Raw genomic sequence first — 14,140 nt, 5'->3', positions numbered from 1 at the left:
GGACAGACTAATTTGCATGTAGCCAGGTTCTGAGCTGGGATGGTGCAGTGAGCTAAAAAACGGTGATGGATCAAGCCCTGATCTGTTGACTGGGTAGGAGTGTTCTGTTGAATTCAGATACTCTGTCCATCACCACGCCCCTTTTCTGAATCGTTGTGTAGCAGGTGCAGTGTTATCAGTGTTACTTAGCTATGATTGTGCAGCAGGTGCAGTGGCACCAGTGTGGTGTAGCTATCATTGGTGCAGCATGTGCAGTGGTACCGGTGTGTGTTAGCTACCATTGGTGGAGCAGGTGCAGTGGTAGTGTTGCTTAGCTATGATTGTGCAGCAGGTGCAGTGGCACCAGTGTGTGGCGTAGTTACCATTCGTGGAGCAGGTGCAGTGTTATCAGTGTTACTTAGCTATGATAGCGCAGAAGGTGTAGTACCACCAGTGTGGCGTAGCTACCATTGTGCAGCAGGTGCAGTGGCACCAGTGTGGCATAGCTACACTTGTGCAGCAGGTGCAGTTGCACCAGTGTGGCGTAGCTACCCTTGTGCAGGAGGTGCAGTGACACCACTGTGGCATAGCTACCATTGTGCAGCAGGTGCAGTGGCACCAGTGTGGTGTAAGTATCTTTGGTGGAGCAGGTGGAGTGGTACCAGCACTGGCACCAGTGTGGTATAGCTAACATTACTGGAGCAGGTGCAGTGGCACCAGTGTAGCATAGCTACCATTGTGCAGCAGGTGCAGTGGCACTAGTGTGGTATAGTTATCATTAGTGGAGCAGGTGCAGTGGCACCAGTGTGGTGTAAGTATCTTTGGTGGAGCAGGTGCAGTGGTACCAGTGTGGCGTAGGCGTAGCTACCATTGGTGGAGCAGGTGCTGTGGTACCAGTTTAGCGCAGCAGTTGCAGTAGTACCAGTGTGTGGAAGCTACCATTGGTGGAGCAGGTGCAGTGGTAGTGTTGCTTAGCTATGATTGTGCAGCAGGTGCCGTGGCACCAGTGTGGCATAGCTACCATTGTGCAGCAGGTGCAGTGGCACCAGTGTGGTGTAAGTATCTTTGGTGGAGCAGGTGCAGTGGTACCAGTGAGGCGTAGGCGTAGCTACCATTGGTGGATCAGGTGCTGTGGTACCAGTTTAGTGCAGCAGTTGCAGTAGTACCAGTGTGTGGTAGCTACCATTGGTGGAGCAGGTGCAGTGGTAGTGTTGCTTAGCTATGATTATGCAGCAGGTGCAGTGGCACCAGTGTGGCATAGCTACCATTGTGCAGCAGGTGCAGTGGCACCAGTGTGGTGTAAGTATCTTTGGTGGAGCAGGTGCAGTGGCACCAGTGTGGCATAGCTACACTTGTGCAGGAGGTGCAGTGGCACCACCGTGGCATAGCTACCATTGTGCAGCAGGTGCTGTGGTACCAGTTTAGTGCAGCATGTGCAGTGGTACCGGTGTGTGGTAGCTACCATTGGTGGAGCAGGTGCAGTGGTAGTGTTGCTTAGCTATGATTGTGCAGCAGGTGCAGCTGCACCAGTGCTTGGCGTAGTTTCCATTCGTGGAGCTGGTGCAGTGTTATCAGTGTTACTTAGCTATGATTGCGCAGCAGGTGTAGTACCACCAGTGTGGCGTAGCTACCATTGTGCAGCAGGTGCAGTGGCACCAGTGTGGCATAGCTACAATTGTGCAGCAGGTGCTGTTGCACCAGTGTGGCATAGCTACCCTTGTGCAGGAGGTGCAGTGGCACCACTGTGGCATAGCTACCATTGTGCAGCAGGTGCAGTGGCACCAGTGTGGTCTAAGTATCTTTGGTGGAGCAGGTGGAGTGGTACCAGCACTGGCACCAGTGTGGTATAGCTATCATTACTGGAGCAGGTGCAGTGGCACCAGTGTAGCGTAGCTACCATTGTGCAGCAGGTGCAGTGGCACTAGTGTGGTATAGTTATCATTAGTGGAGCAGGTGCAGTGGCACCAGTGTGGTATAGCTATCATTAGTGCAGCAGGTGCAGTGGCACCAGTGTGGCGTAGCAGGTGCAGGGGCAACAGTGCGGTGTAGGTACCATTGTTCAGCAGGTGCAGTGGCACCAGTGTGGTGTAGGTACCATTGCTGCAGTAGGTGCAGTGGTACCAGTGTGGCATAGGTACCATTGCTGCAGCAGGTGCAGTGGCACCAGTGTGGTGTAGCTATCATTGTTGCAGCAGGTACAGTGGCACCAGTGTGGCTTAGCTACCATTGCTGCAGCAGGTGCAGTGGCACCAGTGCGCCACATTGGTGTAACACACTCACTACCACACACTCACCCCCATCGACTCACCACCACACACTCACCACTACACACACAACCACACACACAACAACACACCACCAGCCATCAGTGCACGCTTTCACCAGGGCCAAACACCACCAGCCATCAATGCACCCTTTCACGAACCACAAAAACCACCAGGCGTACAACACCAGCCGTCAGTGCATGCTTTTACAAGGCGCACTCACCAGCAACCGTCAGTGCACGCTTTCACCAAACACACACACCATCAGCCATCTGTGCACGCTATTACCAACCACACACCCCTAGCCGTCAGTGCACCCTTCCACCAGGCACACAAGTCAAGTCGGAATTTATATAGCGCACTACATACCCAGAGGGTCTCAATGCGCTTGCGGAAGGGTGGGGAATTACTTGTCGAATATCCAAGTTTTAAGTTGCTTTCTGAATGCTAGGTGGTTCTGAGTGAGGCGAAGGTGAGTGGGAAGTGTGTTCCAGGTTTTGGCTGCCAGGTAGGAGAAGGATCGTCCTCCCATGGTGGTTTTGTTGATGCGAGGTACAACAGCCAGGGCTTGGTTGGAGGAGCGTAGCTGGCGGGAGGGAGTGTAGAAGGAAAGTCGTGAGTTGAGGCATTCGGGTTCAAGTTCGTAGAGTGCTTTGTGTGCGTGGGTTAGGAGGCGGAATGTTATCCTCTTATTGACGGGGAGCCAGTGGAGGTTCTTCAGGTGACTAGAGATGTGGTCTTTACGCTGATGTCTAGTATGAGTCTGGCAGATGCGTTCTGGATGCGTTGGAGTTTTTTCTGAAGTTTTGCGGTGGTACCGGCGTATAGGGTGTTACCGTAGTCCAGGCGGCTTGTGACCAGTGCGTGGGTGACCGTTTTTCTAGTTTCGGTGGGGATCCAGCGAAATGTTTTTTTGAGCATGCGAAGGATGTTGAAGCAAGATGATGAAACGGCGTTGACTTGTCTGTTCATAGAGAGTGAGGAGTCTAGGATGACGCCCAGGTTCCGTGCGTGGTCCGTCGGGATGGGTGCTTTTCCAAGGGCCTCTGGCCACCAGGAGTCATCCCAGGCTGAGGGGGAGGTACCTAAGATAAGGACTTCTGTTTTGTCTGAGTTCAGTTTCAGACGGCTGTGCTTCATCCACTCGGCTACTTCTTTCATTCCTTCATGTAGGTTTGTTTTGGCAGTGTTAGGGTCTTTGGTGAGTGAGAGGATTAGTTGAGTGTCATCAGCGTAGGAGATGATGTTGAGGTTGTGTTGGCGTGCGATGGTCGCGAGGGGGCTCATATAAACGTTGAAGAGGGTGGGGCTGAGTGAAGATCCTTGTGGTACGCTGCAAATGACTTCGGTGGCCTCTGATTTGAATGGAGGAAGGCGGACTCTCTGAGTTCATCCGGTGAGGAACGAGGTGATCCATTCCAGAGCTTTTCCTTGGATTCCGATGTTTCTGAGGCGTTTTAACTGGGTGCTATGGCAGACTGTGTTGAAGGCTGCGGAGAGGTCAAGGAGGATGAGGGCGACTGTGTCTCCATTGTCCAGTAGAGTTCGAATGTCGTCTGTTGCTGCGATGAGTGCGGTTTCAGTGCTGTGTTTTGCTCGGAAGCCGGACTGAGAGGAGTCGAGGGATTTGTTGGTTTCAAGGAAGGTGGCGAGTTGGTTGTTGACAGCTTTCTCAATAACTTTGGCCGGAAATGGAAGGAGCAAGATGGGGCAGTAGTTTTTGAGTTCAGTGGGGTCAGCTGTGGGTTTTTTCAGAAGGGCGCTGAGTTCGGCGTGTTTACAGCTTTCCGGGAAGGTGGCGGAGTTGAGAGAGCAGTTGATGACTTCTCGGAGGTGAGGTGCAATGATGGAGTCTGCTTTGTTGAAGATGTGGTGAGGGTATGGGTCTGTTGGGGAGCCTGAGTGGATGGAGTTCATCAGGTGGATGGTGTCCTCAGTGGAGATTGGGTTCCAGTCATTGAGGATGTTCAGGGGGGGTGAAGGTGCGGCAGAAGGTTGGGTGGGTTGGTCTTCGGGTTGGTTGTTGAAGCTGTTGTGGATGTCTGCGATTTTGTCGTGGAAGAACGAAGCTAGGGAGTCGCAAAGGGTTTGGGAGGGAGTGATGTCGTTGGAGTTGGCAGTAGGGTTGGTAAACTCTTTGATGATGTTGAATAATTCCTTGCTGTTGTGGGCGTTGTTGTCTAGTCGGTCTTTGAATGCAGCTTTCTTGGCAGTCCGGATCAGTTGGTGGTGTATGCGGATGGCGTTTTTGAAGGCGTCCTTGGTGTTGGTGTTTGGGTCTTTTTTCCAGGCCTTCTCAAGGGAGCGACAGAGTTTCTTGGATTTCTTAAGATCATCGTTGAACCAGGGGGCGTTTTTGCCGCCTTGTTTGATTTGACGTTTTTTCAGGGGTGCTAGGTTGTCAGCGCTGTTGGTTAGCCATTGAGTGAGATTAATGGCTGCTTTGTTGGGGTTCGAAGAGTGGGCAGGGGGGTTTTGAAGGAGCGAAGAGGAGATCTGGTCGATGGTGATTTTGTTCCAGTTTCTTCTCAGAGTAGGTTGAGGATGGTTGTGGGGTGTGGTCTTTTTGTAGACAAAGTGAACGCAGCTGTGGTCTGTCCAATGGAGAACTGTGGTGTGGCTGAAGGAGATATGTTTGCTGGAGGTGAAGACGGGGTCGAGTGTGTGACCTGCGTAGTGAGTGGGGGTATTAAAAAGTTGTTTGAGTCCGAGGTTGGCAAGATTGTCTAGAAGGGTGGTGGCGTTGCTGTCGTTGCTCTTTTCCAGGTGGAAGTTGAGGTCTCCCAATAGAATGTAGTCCTCGGAGGGGAGGGCGTGTGGGGTGATAAAGTCAATGATGTCTTCACTGAATTGTGCACGGGGTCCAGCCGGCAGTGCACTCTTTTACCAAGCACACACACCACCAGCCATCAGTGCACAATTTCTACAGGCAGTCACACACACCACCAGCCATCAGTGCACGCATCAATTGTTAACGCATCCACAATTAACTATTGTAGCAATCTCAGTATAGTACACTTTACTTTTAAACATATTCATGTAAAGCACAGCATGCCACCATTGCTACAATTCCAATCTAACCCACATAATTCCACTACACACCACATGCACACACTCCATACCACATGGCGAAAAGACATTGCCATTTACAATGCCATTAGCTCAAACTCAAATAAATCCGAGCCCGATTGCATTTCCAATGCTTGTTTCATAAGAGATTGTCTATTTCCTTTTTCTACATTTATGCAGTCAAACTGTGGTGTCCTTTTAAAGCAGGCCCATGCAGGGTAGTGGCTGTAGCCAAAGCTCTTTGCTATGTTCCTGAAGTCTGTGGAACCCATGTGATTATGCTCTTGCAAATGCAGACGGTAGGATGGGGGGTGCGAGACATTATAACCCCGCATTCTGCCCACATTCCCACCTGTATGCCATCTTCCCCACACTGTATTCCTTAGTCTGACAAGAAGAGTCAACTTACACATTCGTCATGAGGTGGTCATTAGTTGGCCCCAGTTTATTAGGAATAAAAGGAAACATGTATATACTTTGCATTTGTTATGTTACATCATAACGAACTTCTTTGGTCGTGTCGCTTGGCCCCTTTTGGGTCGGGTCTTTGGTAGGTTGGGTTTCTTAGTGCCTCATTTACGCGGGAAGGGAGTAGCTTCTGTCCTGGAGTTAGGCCACCTCGCTACCTTGTCCGACTTTGTTGTGCCCTACCATCCGGCGGGGGCTGGACTGCGAGCGCCGTCTCCGTTTGCTACCCCCTCCCTTGGTAGGCCAGGCTACCCAGCCGTGAGGCATCCTAGAGTGGGTGGTCCTACACACTTGTCCTTAGGCCAACTCACCCAGCCGTGAGGCATCTGAAGGTGAGTGGACCTATTCTGGCACACCGCCCTCCGGTGTGCCTCCGTACCAACCGATCTCAGCGTAGTTCTTTGCCACTTTCTCCTTTCTCCTCAGCCCTGCGACATAGCTGTTCCTTAGGTGTGGGTGGGTGGGACAAGATTCTGCTTCCCTGCCGACGCTACTCCCCGCTCCATGAAGATAGGAGCTTACCTGCGGGAGTAGCGTTTTTATACCCCCCTGCATGCCTCGCCCCCCCTGTATACCCCCTTTCTATTGGGGAGTTTGTATCACGCCTCGGCCCCCATTGGCTCGGGTGGGGAGGGTTGTTGGCGCCACTTTTTTCCCAGCTCCTGGGGGGTGGCGTGCCTACTCCTTCCATTTCCCGATTTTCACGCCAACCGGCTGGCCCCCACTGGTTTTTCCGGGGCGCCGAGCTGGTTATGGCACCGGCTCTCGAGCCCCCTACGGGAGCAGCCTCTGCAATAACACCCGCACTCTGCCCCCACTCCCACCTGTACGCCATCTTTCCCCGCACTGTATTCCTTAGTTTGCCAAAAAAAGCCAACTTACACATTTGTCTTGTAGTGGTCATTAGTTGGCCGCAGATTATTAGGAATACAAGGAAGCGTATATATTTTGCATTTGGTATGTCACATCATAACGCACTTCTTTGGTCTTGTCACTTGGCCCCTTTTGGGTCGCGTCTTTGGTAGGTTGGGTTTCTTAGCCCCTCGTTTGCGCGGAAAGGAGTAGCTTTTGTCCCGGAGTTAGGCCACCTAGCTAACTTGTCCGACTTGGTTGTGCCCTGACATCCGGCGGGGGCTGGGCTGCGAGCGTAGTCTCTGTCTGCTACCCCCTCCCTTGGTAGGCCAGGCTACCCAGCCATGAGTCATCCCAGAGTGGGTGGTCCGAATACACTTGTCCTTAGGCCAAGTCACCCAGCCGTGAGGCATCTGAAGGTGAATGGACCTATTCTAGCACACCAGCCTCCGGTGTGCCTCCGTACCAACCGATCTCAGCGTAGTTCTTCACCACGCCATCCAGGAATCTTCCGTCTCCCTGCGGCTCCCCCCAACTACGTTCCGACTTTCCTTCTTTTTATTGGCAACCTGCGAATACCATTGCGCCCCACAGGTTGCTCCAGAACATTCCCATGTCTTCTTCAGAGAGGTGTACCCCATCGCTGGTATAGTATTCCGGGCGGCCCGTGTGGATGAGCCCGTGCCTGATTGCTCCCAGACCGATGACTTTGCAGAATTTGCTCACCGTGAGGTTTAGTTTTTTGCGCGCGTTCTCTACGCCTTTCTGGGATTCCACCCCATGCCATTCCTTTCTGCTGATCAACTCTGACCAGATAATAGTGGTGTGCCCAAAGGCTGTGGCTGCTTCCGTGAGGTCTTTTTGTATTCCGAGGATGAGTGCTCTCTGTCCAAGCCTTGCCAAGTCGTTCCCACCCAGGTGTATGATCAACCCAGCCGTGTGCCACCCTGTGGCCGCCCGTAACTTCTTGAGTGTCGCCGGCAGTTGTTCCCATCGCATACCAGACAGGCCAAACCATCGAATGCAGGTGCCCACCGGCCGGTCCTCGAGCGTGCGGCGCCTGCGCTGCCACCAGGCTTCCATCCGCCTGCTAAATGAGTGCCCCACCACCAAGACCAGTCGTGGTCTTCTCCCTGCCAAAGTAATGAAAAAAGTCCAGTCACTCCCCTGTCTGTCCTGGGAGGGAAGGCCGCCCCCCCATTCACCTCCCCGACGTTCCTAGGAGCTCATAACAGTTGCGGTCTCACGTATGTTTTGTATGCCTGTAACCGCCACCTACCCACTGCCCGTATTCCTGTCTCACTCATCCCGTGCTGTGCGGCGGTTGTGGCTGCCCCTATCCGAAATGATTGGGAGCCAAAACCCTTTGGTGGTAAACCTGCCTTGTTGAGCGCAAGGCGCATGACTGCTGTGAATTGGAATTTGCTCAGGTGGGTACCGTCTCTGTGTTTGAACAGGGGGCCCCCGCTGGCTGGCCGCACGGCCATGCAGGCTAGCAGGCAGCATACTACGCAGCAGCTCTGGTCCCCAATGCATTGTAAAATCACTACCATTCCCCTGGCGCTTGGTCTGCTTTTGACCTTTTTAGCAAAATTTCTACGTCTCTTGCCTTGGGGGTGACGTCCCTAGCTTGTAAGCAGAGAGCTGCCAGGCCTTCCCTTGCTGGTGCTACCAACTCGTTGAGGCGGAATGCCCCAAAGAAAGCGGTGGTAAATGCGGCTCTAAACAGTGTGCGCTCGAAGCTGTCTGCAGTTATACCCCCTAATGCACCTAGCAGCAACTGCAGCCTCTTAAAATCTATCGGGCGCCTAGTGTCGCCCATTGGTCCCTCCTTGCGTCGCCACCCCTTCATTGCTGCTTTAGTGTAGTGGGATGCGATTGGGTCTCGACCAGTTTCTAATTTCGAACAATGTGCCAAGGCTGCCAGGTGGGCCCGCACCCATGACCTGGACTTCTTAGATTTAAATGCCCAGCTGATGAAGTGTTTAGATGCCCTGAGTGTGTCCCCCCCGTTACTCAAAGACTCAATACCTGCTATGCTCATTACAGTTGCCCCGTATTTCTTGTATCTTTTTGCTGCTGCCGGCGTGAGTGCTAGGGGTACCAGTTCTGTTAGATCTGTCCTGTCAGGTCTCACAGCTGCTCCGGGAAGGGGGTTATGTTCCGCTCTGCCCCAGGCGCCAGCTCCCTGAACTTGCTCATCCTGGCCCTGGACAGGGCATCTGCTACTACGTTTTCCACGCCTGGTACCTGCCTTGCCCGCAGGTCTAAGTTGCCCTCCAGCTGCAATGTAACCAGTCGGCGCATTAGCCGCAGAGTGTCCGGGTACCTGGCTGAACCTCTGTTATTGGCCTGTTCTACGCCTTTGTTGTCTGACCATAACGTCAGTTTCATGTTCTGCAGCTCTTTCTTCCAGATAGACAGTGCCACTATGATGGGGAATAACTCTAGGAAGGTGATGTTGCTAGTTATGCCCTGCCTGCACCAGCTGCCGGGCCACTGACCTGCACACCGCTCGTCTTTCAGGATCTCGCCGAACCCTGTGCTGCCTGACGCATCTGTGTATAACTCGATCTGCTTGCTAGTCACCCATCCTTCCCTCCAGATCAGCAAGCCGTTGAAGTCTGACAGGAAGGTGTCCCACATTAGTATGTCCCTCTTTACCTCCGCCCCGAGTCTGACATGGTGGTGCTTTTGTGTGAGGCCGCGTGTTAGTTTTGTCAGTCGCCTGGCAAAAACCTTGCCTGCTGGGATGACCCTGGTTGCGAAGTTTAATTTCCCTATGAGCTGCTGGAGGTTCCTCAGGGTAGCTTTCTCGAACCCGCAGAGACTCCTGATGTCCCGCCTGAAATCCCCTACCATCTCTGGGGGGAGCCTGGATGTCCCTGCTACTAAGTCTAGCTCAATCCCTAGGAACGTAATTCTTGTTGCTGGCCCCTCCGTTTTTTCTTTCGATAGCAGGATCCCTAGCTCGCCTGCTAGCCCTATGAATGCCTACAGCGTGTCGCTGCACACTGGGGATGCAGCCGGGCCTGTGAATAGGAAGTCATCTAAGTAAAGCAGTTTCCCCCCTGCCGGCTGGCTGTCGTGCAGTGCCCACTCAATGAATGTACTAAATATATCAAAGTATGCGCCTGATACCGAGCACCCCATGGGCATTGCTTTATCAAAATAGCAGTTTCCTTCCCACTGAAAGCCCAGCAGATGGAAGCTGGAAGGGTGAACAGGGAGTAACCGAAATGCGGACTCGATGTCCACTTTAGCCATGAGGGTCCCCCGGCCAGTTGCCCTCACTAAATCTATTGCATCGTCAATTGTAGAGTAGCTCACTGAGCAAACCTCAGAATCAATTCCATCGTTCACTGACATACCATCTGTGAATGATAGGTGGTGGATCAACCGGAATTGGCCTAGCTCTTTCTTCGGAACCACTCCTAATGGCGAGATCACCAAGTCCCTGATTCCCATGCCCGGGAGGGGAGCCTCTATCCTGCCCAACCGCTTCTCCTTCTCAATTTTCTTTGTTACTACCTCTGGGTGTTGAAGTGCAGATTTTAAATTCTTCTCGCTGTTGGGGGTGAGAGTGGCCCGAAAATAGGATTGGGAAACCTGTTCCGAAACCGCGGACCAATATCTCTGCATCTGTTTTATTGTGGTATATGTTGGCTAGCATGCGCAGGTTTTTCGTGTCAATGGAGGACCATGCCAGTGTGAACTCAGCCCGTTTTGAAGTCCCCCGGCCGCCTCCGGTGACTGGTTCACTGCTTCTTTTTCTCCCTTTTTGGGCCCTCCCTGCGCCTGCATCCTGCCGCTGGGTGTCCCCCCCACATGCTGAGCATATGTGTTGGAATTTACATGCCTCTCCGTATGTGCACTCGTTGGCCGCAAACTTCCAGCATATAGCTGGTGTGCTGTGGGTTCCCTTCCCTGTGTTGAAATGCTTGGGTCTTTGAAAAGGTCTCCTTTTCCCTTTGTGAAATGACCCCCGAAAGGACTGCTCGTCCCTGCCTCCCCATGTCTTGACTTCCCTCGCTACCATCATCTTGTGGATGAAACCGTAAACATCCTCCTCGTTCCACTCCATATCCGGTTGTGTCGGCATTTTTTGCCTGAAACCCTTATCGTATTCTAGCCAAGCGTCACCCTGGAACTGCCTTTGTGCACTGTGGATGTTGGCTTTGTAGACCCATAGGTCAGCTGCGCAGCACGGGAACTTTTCTATTATTAAAGTTCCTCTCCTTGCTTTCCCTCCGTCTCTCCCTCCTGTCCTCCCCCTTTTTGTCACAGGTCGTCAGATCTAGCCCTTCTAGCTGTATCTCTAGTAAGGAAAAAATGTTAATGAATTATTTCCTCCAGATCCTCTCCTTGACCGCTAATGGTCTGAGGCTTGCTAAACCTGCAGCCCTGGTAGTCAATGATGCTGGGCCTTGAGATGGCCATGTGTATTCCTCTCGTATTTTTACTACCGGTGAAGGTGTGCTAGCTGGGATGGGGTTCCCCATGCCATTGTGGAAGATCCCGCTTCTCTCCCTACCCCTGCTGTCGCCTGCACAACCAGTCGGTGTTGGCGCGCTAGGCCCGGGTCTAGCAGGTGCCATGGCACCCTTGTGGTGTCGCCCTCCACCGTGTGCCTGATGCATCCTCCACCTATAAAGACCCTTGCAATCCCCCCGCCTGTGACCGTAGCGCACTTGTGCCCTGTAAGCCCAATCCTTGCAGCAAAAGCGGTGCCATCTATCTGCAGCATTCTTGCACAATTGCGCTAATATGCTCTCCGTTTGCTGCTGTGTCACTGATCCCCTGGTCTGGTCCCACTGCCGCCGTGCTGGCTCCAGGTGGGGGGGCCCTTTTCTGTGGGACCCCGTGGACCTTGTCGCTTACGCCAGTTTAGACGGCGCCCTCCTCTGTCTTTTCGCTGCTGGCGCGCTGGTGTCCTGTTGCTGGCTGCTTGTTCCTTCCCCTGCGTCGTATCCCAGGTGGGGCTGCAGCCAGTAATTCCCGTGTACTTCTGAGGCTGCCTGAATTCTTCGTAATAGGTCATTTAGATCTTTTTGAACTCGACCCTTGCTCCCTTGTTTCGCCATATTCGCAGTTGGAGGGTCCTTGCAATCCTTAGGACTGAACGCGGGGTGCTGCCGCGGGTATCTGCACAAATAAGCTAGTTCTCAGCTCTTGAGCGGGGTGCTGCCGCCTGTGTATGCACCAAGGTCACCAAGGTTCTGCTGTATGTCCTGTGTGGGGTGGTGCCGTCTCTATATGCATCAAACTTTGCTGAACTTCTTTCTCTTTTGACTGCTGATTTTTACAGCACCCCTGTCTTGCACTGAGCAGCTCCCAGTGCTGGTTTTTCTCCCTGGCTCCTACTGCCAGTTTGACTCAATAGCCTCAGGGCTTCCTGCCTGTCCTGCCGGAGCTCCTAGGGTCGCTCTCCCACTCGGGTGCCCTGTGCGTCCAAAGCGCTCCTCCTCGCGCCTCGTGCCCTCGTTATTCCTCCTTACCACGCCCCCTCGCAGCGCCTGCTCGCCTGTCAAGCAATTGGATGCCTGTGTTTCCTAACTGAAGATGGAAGATCTCCTGATCCCATGGAGCTGCAGACGTGAAAGAGGCCGCACCTTTGCCTGCCCGTGTTGCGCTCTCTGTCTCTCACCTGCTTGGAGGAGTCCCAAACCTGCTCTAGCAGCCGCTCCACAGCAGTGCGCAGGCGCCGGCTTATCTTCAGGATCCGGCTCTCGCTCTCCGCCAGCAGCTCGGGGGTGCCTCTCTGCACCTGCCTTGGCAGCGACAGCTACGGGGGACGTTTGCTGCGTATGCCGATGTTCTTTGAGGGCTGCTTGCCCCTGCCCGGACAAGGGCTGCCCCGTTAGGTGGAGGAGGGCGTGGGGGGTTGGAGACTCATGCCGCCTTGCGGGACACACTGGATCGCTTCACAGCGGGAGCAGGTCGAGCAGGCCGTGCCCTCTTTCACCACCGCGCCTGCCCCCTTTTGCGCTCCCATGCCTCCTACCGCTGCTCTTTGTGCTTCTTGTCAGGCCCGCTCTCCGTTGCGCTCCCCGCAGCGGTTGCCCCGGGATCTGGCAGGGCCTCACGGGGTGGGCTCCCAGTCGCCTTCCTTCACGCCCACAGTAGCAGTTGGCCCGGGATCGGGCAGGCCCTCACGGAGTGGGCTCCCGGTCGCCTCTCCTCACGCCCACAACAGCAGTTGGCCCGGGATCGGCCAGAGCCTCACGGGGTGGGCTCCCGGTCGCCTCTCTTCACGCCCACAGCAGCGGTTGGCCTGGGATCGGGCAGGACCTCATGGGGTGGGCTTCCGGACGCCTCTCTTCACGCCCACAGCAGCGGTTGGCCCGGGAACGGGCAGGGCCTCACAGGGTGGGCGCCCTGTCGCCTCTCTTCACGCTCACAGCAGCGGTTGGCCCGGGATCGGGCAGGGCCTCACGGGGTGGGTTCCCGGTCTTTGATTGCCTCCTGGGGTACTTCAGGTCCCTGCTCCTCTCTCTCACCGCTGCGCGCAGCGGTCGGCCCAAAGTCGGACAGGGCTTCACCTTTTCGCTTCCCTCTCCTCATGACAATATTATGCTTCCCTGCAGACACTGCTCCCACGCTCCGTAAAGATAGGAGCTTACCTGGGGGAGGAGCGTTTTTATGTCCGCCTGCATGCCTTGCCCCCCCCGTAGACCCACTTGCTATTGGGGGTTTGTATCCCTCCTCGGCCCCCATTGGCGGGGGGGGGGTGTTATTGGCACCACTACTCCTTCCATTGTCCCGATTTTCGCCCCAACCGGCCGGCCCCCACTGGTTTGTCTGGGGCGCTGCGCTGCTTATGGCACCGGGTCTCGAGCCCCCTACGGGAGCAGCCTCAGCAAGGGGCACAGCGTCTCGTGCTGCCTAAACTGCAACCAGCCCTGTCTATAAGGCGGCGTGTGACTGGATCTGTGACAATCCTGTGTAAGCCTCTACCATTCTGTAAAGCATGAACGATATAAACAAGAATATGATACACAGAGTATTAAATGGATTTCTCTTAATTTCATGCGGTGGTGGGTATGGAGGATAACAGTCATCTTCAGTGGGTGAATTGAGGACTCACTGACCTAGAGGCTGACCGGAAGTGAAAGTGGCCCTGGAGATGAGGGGGGTGGTTGTGTGTATTCATCAAATGCATTGGGTTGATAGGGAGCAGCGATTAAACCTGGTAGAGCTGGCTGCCCCCTACTCTGTTCCTTGTCTGCAATGTAGGACATACATGCTGGTAGTGACCTGAGTTTCCTGCAGCATATGGCACACGTTCCGCCAGTGACATGACTCTTGCAGCATAGGGCACATGTTCGGCCAGTGACCTGACTTTCCTGCAGCATAGGTCAACTTTCCTGCAGCTTAGGACACACGGTCCACCAGTGACCTGACCCCTGCAGCATAGGACACAAGTTCTGCCAGTCGCCTGACTTACCTGCAGCGTAGGACGCAAGTTCTGCCAGTCGCCTGACTTACCTGCAGCGTAGGACACAAGT

This window comes from Lissotriton vulgaris, chromosome 2_1, assembly GCF_964263255.1.
Source record: "Lissotriton vulgaris chromosome 2_1, aLisVul1.2, whole genome shotgun sequence".
Taxonomy (NCBI): Eukaryota; Metazoa; Chordata; class Amphibia; order Caudata; family Salamandridae; genus Lissotriton; species Lissotriton vulgaris.
This window is presented reverse-complemented; position numbering follows the sequence as displayed.